This window comes from Oratosquilla oratoria, chromosome 33, assembly GCF_046742065.1.
Source record: "Oratosquilla oratoria isolate Oo_2021 chromosome 33, ASM4674206v1, whole genome shotgun sequence".
Taxonomy (NCBI): Eukaryota; Metazoa; Arthropoda; class Malacostraca; order Stomatopoda; family Squillidae; genus Oratosquilla; species Oratosquilla oratoria.
The window spans coordinates 49,371,681-49,381,680 of NC_134809.1; positions in this window are offsets into that span (position 1 = coordinate 49,371,681).

Genomic DNA, 10,000 nt, shown 5'->3' on the forward strand with positions numbered 1-10,000 from the left:
AAGGAGAAATAAGGAAGACCCTACTAACTATAGACCGGTTTCTCTTACAAGTACGATAGCTAAAATTTGTGAAACAATGATCAAGATTAGATGGGTAAGGCATTTGGAAAAAAACAACGTACTATGTCCAAGGCAATTTGGATTTAGACAAGGACGATCATGCGTCACGAACTTAATGTGTTTCTATTCAAGGCTAATAGATGTAATACAAGAAAGAGAAGAATGGGCTGATTGTACATTTCTAGACCTGAAAAAAGCTTTTGATAAGGTGCCACATAAGAAGTTGCTAAAGAAATTAGAAACTGCAGGAGGAATACAGGGCAAACTGCTGAAGTGGATGGAAGACTTCTTGCATGAAAGAAAAATGAGAGTAGTGATGAGAGACAGACATTCTAATTGGGATGAAGTGATAAGTGGAATTCCACAAGGAACAGTTCTGGCCCTAATAATGCTTGCTATATATATTAGTGATATGGATAAAGGAATTGAAAGTTATGTGAGCTTCTTTGCGGATGATGCAAAATTGTTGAAGAAAATTAAAACTGAAGAAGATTGTGAGTCACTACAGAGTGATCTCAATAAAGTATGGGAATGGAGTAGGAAGTGGGAGATGGAGTTCAATGTTAAGAAGCGTAGTATAATACAATTTGGAAGAGTCAAAAAAGAATAGTGGGATCATATAAATTGGGAGAAGAAGAAATTAAAAAAGTAGAAAAAGAGAAGGACCTGTGAGTCATTATTATGAATAATATGTCACCTGAGAAACATATAAACAACATTTTTGGAGAAAGAAACTTATAATTTAATGAGAACGATCAAAGTGGCATTTACATACCAGGACAAAGAAATGAAGAAAATACTAGTCACTTTGATAAGACCAAGATTGGAGTATGCAGCGACGACGTGGTCATCAAGTACAAAAAAATGTATAACAAAACTTGAAAGAATACAAAGAGCAATTACGAAATTGGCACCAACACTCAGAACTATCATATGAAGAGAGACTAGCAAAACTTGAGCTACAGACATTAGAGCAAAGAAGAGAGAGAGAGGGTAGTTGATAACTATTTATAGAATCATGAAAGGCATAGAAACTATTGATAGAGAGGATCTAATAAAATGGGATAGTAGAAATACAAGAGGACACGGAAAGAAAATTAAGAAAAACAGTTATAGAAGAGACCTGAAAACGAACAGCTTTCCCCACAGGGTAATAGACGTTTGGAATAAGTTAGATGAGAAAGTGGTGTGTGCAAAAACAATACACGAATTTAAAAACAGTTTAGATAAAATGAGATATGAAGACGGGACACCATGAGCATAGCTCCCCTTCCCGTAAATACAACTAGGTAAATACACAGTCTGGAAGATAAAAGAGCAACATTTTGGCGAAGTAAACACAGAAAACAGTTGGACTTTTTATTCCCTAACGTTTCTCATTACCAGGACTTCCCCAGAGAGGTGTATGAATGTATGTATGTATGAATGGATGTGGGTATATGTATACAGGCCAGTATGTATGTATGTATGTTTGTATATATAGATGTATGTATGTATGTATGTATGTATGTATGTATGTATGTATGTATGTATGTATGTATGTACAGATGTATGTACTATGTTTGTATATATACATTTGTATTTGTATATGCTGGGAAATTGTGATAATTTGATGAAGGTGAAAAAAAAGTAACGGGTCTAGTTCCAAGTTTTTAAGTTTATTCCAGACCGGTTTCGCTCTATGCTTCTTCCGAGGAAACATAGAGCAAAACCAGTCAGGAATAAACTCAAAACCTCGGAATTAGACTCGTGACTTCTTTTTCCACCTTCATCATGTATTTGTATATGTTAAAAATTGGAAAAGATAGACATTAATACAACCTTGAAAGGAAACATTGACCGCCTTTTCATTGAAATCACTAACCAACACAGAAATTCCATCACTAGAGCTGACCAAAAGAAATTGATTAATCTGAATGGCGGCCATATTAAATACTCACGCCCTTTGAACGGTTACGTTAATTTAACCAATAATATTCTCACCACTGACCAAGAGGAACTACTTAACTTAGGGTTCAACTGCCATATTTATGTCTAAACCAAAAAAGTTCCAAAAAAGAATAGAATGTGAAATCTTTATCGATGACATAGAGAAATTAAGAAAACAAGGTGAAGTAACTGTTGAGCCTTCCTTTAAACAGGAAGTAATTGCTGAAGCCAATAAATCAAGAGGAAACCACAAGAGCAATTTGATCGTAAAGAAACATATCGAGGCCATAAAGGAGTTAAAATCAGACCCTGGTATTACCACTAGGAAAGCAGACAAATCGGCTACTTACGTACTCATGGACAACTCTGAGTACTTAGACAAGATTTATACCATCCTTAGTGATACTACTAAGTTTAAAAGACCCCACATAATTACTAAAGAAAAAAGTAAACCGACTAATAGAAGGAGATAATACCGCCAGTAAAATAATTTTTGATAAACTCTCAGGCGAGTATGGTATGGGTTACTGCTATGGGAAAGTCAAAACATACAAACCTGGTAATAAACTCCGACCCATTATCTCTCAAATCCCTGCACTAACGTACAAACTAGCTAAGAAACTTTACACCATACTGACCCCTTACACTCCTACCACCTACAGTCGGCAATCCGGCTTCCTAGATATCCTTAAGACAAACTCTGCAAAAGGAGGGATTGCTTCTCTCGACGTGGAAGGGTTTTATACAAATAGTTCAGTAAACCGTACAATCAATTACATCATCAACCGAATATACCACGATGACACTACACCAAAAAACTAGATATCCCAGAAACTACGCTACCCGGTCTGCTTGAATCCTGCACTAAAGAGGTCTCGTTCATTTGCCCTCGCGGAAATAGATACTGTCAAATCTACGGAGTGGCAATGTGATTCCCCTTCGGAGTTTTAATGGCAAACTTCTTCATGGGCAGCATAGAAGAAGTTTTCAGAAAAAAACAACAACAGAGAAACCAGACATTTACTGTCGCTACATTGATGACATTTCCATAAAGACCAAGAACACGAGTGAAGCTGAAAAACTACGACTCCTACTACAAGAGACCTCTGATCTCACCTTCACTATAGAAGATAGTGTGGACGGAGCTTTGGCCTTCCTTGATATACTTGTGAAACAAACCGATTATTCTTTTAACACAGAAGTTTACACCAAACCCATAAACCCTGGAAATTGCCTTAATGGTTCTAGTGAGTGCCCCTAGAGATACAAGGACTCTACGATCCATGCCTACATCCGAAGACCACTCACCCACTGTAGCACATGGAAAAATGTACATAAGAACATAAGAATGAAGGAGACTGCAGGAGACCACAAGGCCTACATTAGGCAGCTCCATATCCATCACCACCTGTCATCCCCATCCTTAAAGTTGTCTAACCGTTTCTCATAACTACTGATAGTTTCATCGCTCACTACATGGTTACTAAGTCTGTTCCATTCGTTGACCACCCTATTAGTAAACAAATTTTTGCCTATTTCCTTCTTAACTCTAAATATGTCCAGTTTAAATCCATTAATGCGAGTCCTGCCCTGTTGTTTTAATATGATGACCTTGCTTGCATCACCTTTGTTAAAGCCTTTGATTCACTTGAACACCTCTATTAGATCATCTCGCACTCTGCTTCTTTCCAGAGTGTAAGTTAAGGTGCCTAAGCCTCTCCTCGTAAGGCAAATTTCTGAGTCCATGTATCATTTTGGTCATTATTCTCTGTACTGTACTTGATGTCCATTCTACAGGACGGACACCAAAACTATACCGCATAGTCAAGGATGGGTCTAACTTTCTCTAAATTGAGTTTGATAATTACCTTTGCACTTCTATTCGTTACCGTCCTAGCAATGAAATCTAATGCTCTTTCAGCTTTATTCCTAGCGCTAATGCACTGTTTACTGGTTTTAAGGTCTGGACTCACTAGAACTCCCAAGTCTCTCTCACTCTCAGTTTTCTCTAAAAACGCGTTATCTAAGCTATATCTATCTTTTTTGTGTGTGTGTTGTGTAGCCCTACATTTAACACGCTACACTTGGAGATATTGAAGGTCATTTGCCATTTCACCGACCATGTGAGCAATTTGTTAGGATCATCCTGCAGAATCTCTGCGTCGTCTCCTGACCTAATTAGGTGTCCTATTTTAGTGTCATCTGTGAACTTACTAACATCACTATCTATCACATCGTCTAAGTCGTTTATGTACACAATGAACAACAAGGGACCCAAAACGAGCCCTGGAGAACCCCACTAGAAACATTGCCCCACCTAGGTTTTACTCCATTTATGGTGACCCGATGTTTTCTGTTACTGATCCAAGCTCTAATCCATTCTAACACTTTTCCTCCTATGCCATGGGTTTTGATTTTATTTAGTAGTTTCTGGTGTGGCATCTTGTCGAACGCTTTGCTAAAGTCAAGGTAAATAACATCGTAATTATCATTGTTATCTGACGCCCTATATACATACATACATATACCAAGGCTTTTTCCCCCTTCCAAGGGAGGTAGCCAAAAAGGGGAAGGCATAAAAACACTCCCACCCATTTCATCCCTAAATACACTCCACACCCCTCCCACCCTTCCTCTCATCTGAGCACCTCCTGGATGACGGGTTATCCCTGCACCCTGCCCACCGCCCTGGGTCAGAAGCAGTGTCGCAAGACACAGTACATCCACAGCGAGGCCGCTTCATTTAATCGGCGACCCCCCCTCTCCGTCCCCCTTTGCATATAAGGCGAGGACGGGGAGAAATCCCTTCGGGCTGCGTCAAAATTTACTCACACATACTACCCCACCCCCCACTTCCCCGCCCATTCCTCCTCATGCAGTCACAACATCATCCATATACAACCATTCTCCACTCACCTCTGTCTTCCGTCCTCTCCCTTCCTTCCTCAACAGACATTCCCCTCTTCCCCAAAGCCCCCTTCACCCCATCCATCCACCTCATCCTAGGACGTCCCCTCATGTTCACTCCCTCCACATCTGCCTTCCATACCTCTTTTACTAGTCTTTCTTCACTCATTCTTTCCATGTGTCCAAACCATCCTAATATTCTTTCATCAACCCTATCTCCCAAATCCTTTTTCACCCCTGTTCTCCTCCTCACCTCCTCATTTCTCACTCTATCTAGCCTAGTAACCCCCACCATACTTCTCAGACACCTCATCTCAAACACATTCAAACTCCTTCTCTCTTCTTCTCTTATGTTCCACGTTTCTGCCCCATACAGTGCTGTTGGCACAATCACTCCTTCATACAGTCTCCTCTTCGCATCCATTCCCAAATGTCTATTCCTCATTACACTCTTTAAACCACCAAGGCATTTACTCGCTTCTCTTAATCTACATTCTATCTCCACCTTCACTCCACCTTTTCCTGCTACACTTGCACCCAAGTATCTAAAACTATCCACTTCCTCCAGTCGCTCTCCCTTAATGTTCACTTCCAGTCACCTTACTTTTACCCACATTTATCTTTAGCTTTCTTCTATCACATACTCTCCCAAACTCTGCCACCAGCTTCCTCAATCCCTCCTCTGACCCTGCCACAAGCGCAGTGTCGTCCGCAAACAACAGCTGGCTCACCTCCCACTTTTCTCCATTTTCTTTAACCATCTCCAATCCCTGACTCACTACCCTAGCATTCACCTCTCGCACCACCCCATCCATGTATAAGTTGAACAGCCAGGGCGACATAACGCATCCTTGACGAAGTCCCACCTTTACTTCAAACCACTCACTCTCTCCATTTCTAATCCTAACACATGCTCTACTACTCTCATAAAAACTCTTGACAGCTCCCAAAAGCTTTCCTCCTATCCCATAAATCTGCATAACCTCCCACAGTGCCTTTCTGTCTACCCTATCATAAGCCTTTTCCAGATCCATGAAAGCCCAAAAAACATCCTTCCCCTTTCCTATAGCTTTCTCACATATCTGTCTTACCACAAAGATCTGATCTACACAACCTCTACCCGTCCTAAATCCACACTGTTCCTCACCAATTACTCCCTCTGTTCCTCTCCTAATCCTCTCAATTAAGATCCTCCCATAAGCCTTCCCTACTACACTCAACAGGCTAATCCCTCTGAAATTACTACATTCACACTTGTCCCCTTTTCCCTTGTAAAGAGGAACTATACAGGCACTACTCCAGTCCTCCGGTACTCTACCCTCTCTCCAGCAAACATTAAATAACCTCACCAACCAGTCCACCATCACTGCACCTCCCTTTTTCAGACATTCTGCATGACATCCATCCAGACCAGGTGCCTTACCTGCTTTCATCATCTTTACAGCTGCCTTCACCTCATCCTTCCTTATTTCTCCTCCATTCTCCTCACTCATCACTCTCATTTTATTCGCATTTCCCACTGCAGCTATCTTTCCTTCCCTATCCTCCTTCACATTCAGCAACTCCCTAAAATATTCTGCCCATCTTCCCCTCACTGCCATCTCTTCCATTATCAACTCTCCATCTATACCTTTTACCTTTTCTTCCCTACTTGATTCGCCTCCTCTTCCTCTCTTAATTTCTTTCCAAAACATCTTTTTATTACTTTCAAAATTTTCTGTCATACTCCTACCCCATTTCACATCTGCTCTCCTCTTTGCCTCCTTTACCTTTTGCTTTACTTCTCTTTTCTTTTCTTTGTACGTATCATATGACTCCCCTGTCCTCTTTTGTAACCAATCTGTGAATGCTCGCTTCTTCTCTTCTACAGCCTTCTTTGTTTCCTCATCCCACCATTCACTACCCTTTCTTCTATTTCCCCCTGTCCTTCTTGTTCCACACACCATCCTTGCACACTTTAAGACTCCCTTCTTGAACCATCCCCATTCCTCCTCCACACCCATCTCTGCTCTATCCTTTACTCCCTCCCACTCCCTCCCACTCCCTCCCACGCCCTATATACTTTAGCTTAAAAGGATAGAAGATTAGTCACACATGACCTACCCTTGGAGAAACCATGCTGTGTGTCACGAATTAAATTATGTCTCTCGATGTGTTCTCTGAGTCTATTTACTATTATTGATTCAAGCATTTTACCTATAATCGATGTCAAACTGATTGGCCTGTAGTTGCATATAGACGATTTATCTCCCTTCTTAAAAACAGGAACAATGTTTGCCTACCCCAAGTATTAGGCAAAAAACCAGTGTCTACCGATTTATTAAATATTTCAGTTAACTGGTCGCAGATTTCAAATTTAAACTCCTTAAACACGCTCGGAAAAAAATCGTCTGGACCGGCGATTTTGTAGATTTAATTCTTTCAAACTGCTTGACTACATCTACTTTACTAATGCTGATATTAGATAGTCTACTTCCTTCACCCCCTCTGAAAATCGGATCGCAGTCTGTACCTTATCTAAACTCTCATTAGTAAACACCGAGATAAAATATTTGTTAAATTTCTCACTCATTTCTTCTCCGATTCTATCATGACGTTTTCATTGTTTTTAATTGGTCCTATTCTTTCTTTATTTTTTGTTCTATAGAGATGAAAGAAACCCTTAGGGTTGGATATTGCTTGACTGACAACCTTAATTTCATAGTTACGTTTCGCTGTACGTGTATTCTTTTTAACCAGCTTTGCAATTTCGTTATATCTTGATCTAAGGTGTGTTTCCCCGTTTTTTATTTTTACGTAAAGTCCTCTTTTCATTCCGATCTCATGTTTCAGTCTGTCCGTCATCCATTTGGGAATATCACAATTCCTCTGTACTGACTTCAGGGGGATAAATGTATTTTGTGCATTGATAATTAAATCAGTTAGATTGCTATACATTTCATCCCAATCACTTACCTGGCTGTTTATCCCCCGCCCCCAAGTGTCCTGACCCAAGGTATGCATATTACCCTCCGTGACCTGACCCCTGGTCATGACCTGACCCATGGTCATAACCTGACCCCTGGTCACGTCCCGACTCTTGACCGCGCAGGCGATGGCCAAGTCATCCGTATGACATTTTATATTAAACTTCAAATAGGTTTTTATCTCATCAAAATTGGCTCTCCTGAAGTCTTGTACTTGGACGTTATTCGTACTTTTTCATTCTTCCCAAACAATATTAAATCTTATTTCTTGATGTTTGCTAGAGCCTAGACCATCTCCCACTTTTACGTTACTCATTAGGTGCTCATTATTAGTTAAAAGTAAGTCCAGAGTATTTTCTCCCCTCGTAGGATCGGTAATTATTTGTTTTAGGAAATTATCCTGCACCATATATAAGACTTTTTTCGCTTCCTGATCTCCAACTAAAATTTCCCAGTCAATGTTTCTATAATTAAAATCTCCCATGATCACAACATTTTTGTCCTGGGACGCTCTACAAATTTCATAAATCAGGGGATCAGTCTGCTCAATGCTGAGGTTAGGTCTATACAGGACGCCAATAATAACTTCTTCTTTTTTTTTTCCTATAATCTCCACCCAAATAGATTCCGTGTTGTCCTCTTCCTTAATCGAATTGTTGATGATACAGTTTATTGTATTTTTAACGAAAAGTGCTACTCCTCCTCCACTCATGTCAACCCTGTCCTTGTGTGAGATATATATATACATATATATATATGTATATATATATATATATATATATATATATACATACATACATACATACATACATACATACATACATACATACACACTGAATGGTTCCCAGTGATCAATTAATATCTTCTTCAACCACATATCACTTTTAATTCCGTACCATCGCAAACGAGATTAAGAATCGCTCGAAGGAGGCATCCGTTGGAAATTGAAACGTAGACGAGCCGAGGATTCGAACCCAGCTAACCCGTAACAAATTTACATTGACGTAAACGCTATCTCTCTTGATAGCGTATTGAGTTACGTCAATGTAACTTTGTTACGGGTTAGCTGGGTTCGAATCCACGGCTCGTCTACGTTTCAATTTCCAACGGATGCCTCCTTCGAGCTATTCTCAGTCTCGTTTGCGGTGGTATGGATTTAAAAGTGATGTGGTTGAAAAAAAAAAATATATATATATATATATATATATATGTATATATATATATATATATACTTCTATATCGATTTCCGGAAGGAAATGCTTATCAGCCATGTTGATCCAGGATTCAGTAATAGGTATAAAATCAAAATTCTCTACTCATGATTTACCTCGCAGCAAATGAATTTTGTTTATTACGCTTCTTATATTTGTATAGTAAACTTTAATTTCATCGTCACTCTACCTGCTTCGGTGATTCTTATCACAGTCCCTCTCCGAGCTGTTTCTATTGCTTAAACTATATTCCGACACTATAAACTATATTCCCATGTAATCTACCCGAAAAAATCCTGTAGGATGCCAACTTCTTGCTCAAGGGATTCAGCTAGGAGCCGAAATCTTCTGGGCGACAAGTGCACCCCATCCCTTGTATATAGAAGATTCTTACCGTAAAAGCGATCCCAGTTGTCGACAAATGCCTTACAATGTTTTGTCAGCCTGCAATTCATTGCTATAGCCCTGGAATGCCACATGTCTCTAAGTCTACGCCTCGGAAGGATTTCACATACAACAGGAACATCTTCCTTATTCCTAATCTTGTCTAGCGCATCCTGGAACCGCACAAACAGTTCCTCGCTCCCTAACTTACCTATGTCATTGCCTCCGGCACTCAAGCAAACGACGGGGTCCCTACCTTCCCCCTACTAAACACTCTTCAATCCTATCTCTAACATCATCAATTCCCGCGCCGGGGAATCACACCTGCGCCCTATGTTTCCCATCTTTACCACAGAAAGCCATGTATAAGTACCTCACTTGACTGTTTCCTTCAACTAAAATCTTATCTATGGGCAGGGATCCAGCGGCAGCCCTTCCCTTTTTCTCTTGAATTTCCTTTGTTTCTTCTTTCTGTAGACCCTCGAGAGCTTGAAACGAGTTCCTGCAATCGAGCGGGCTTGGTGAGGACTTTTTCCCATGTTT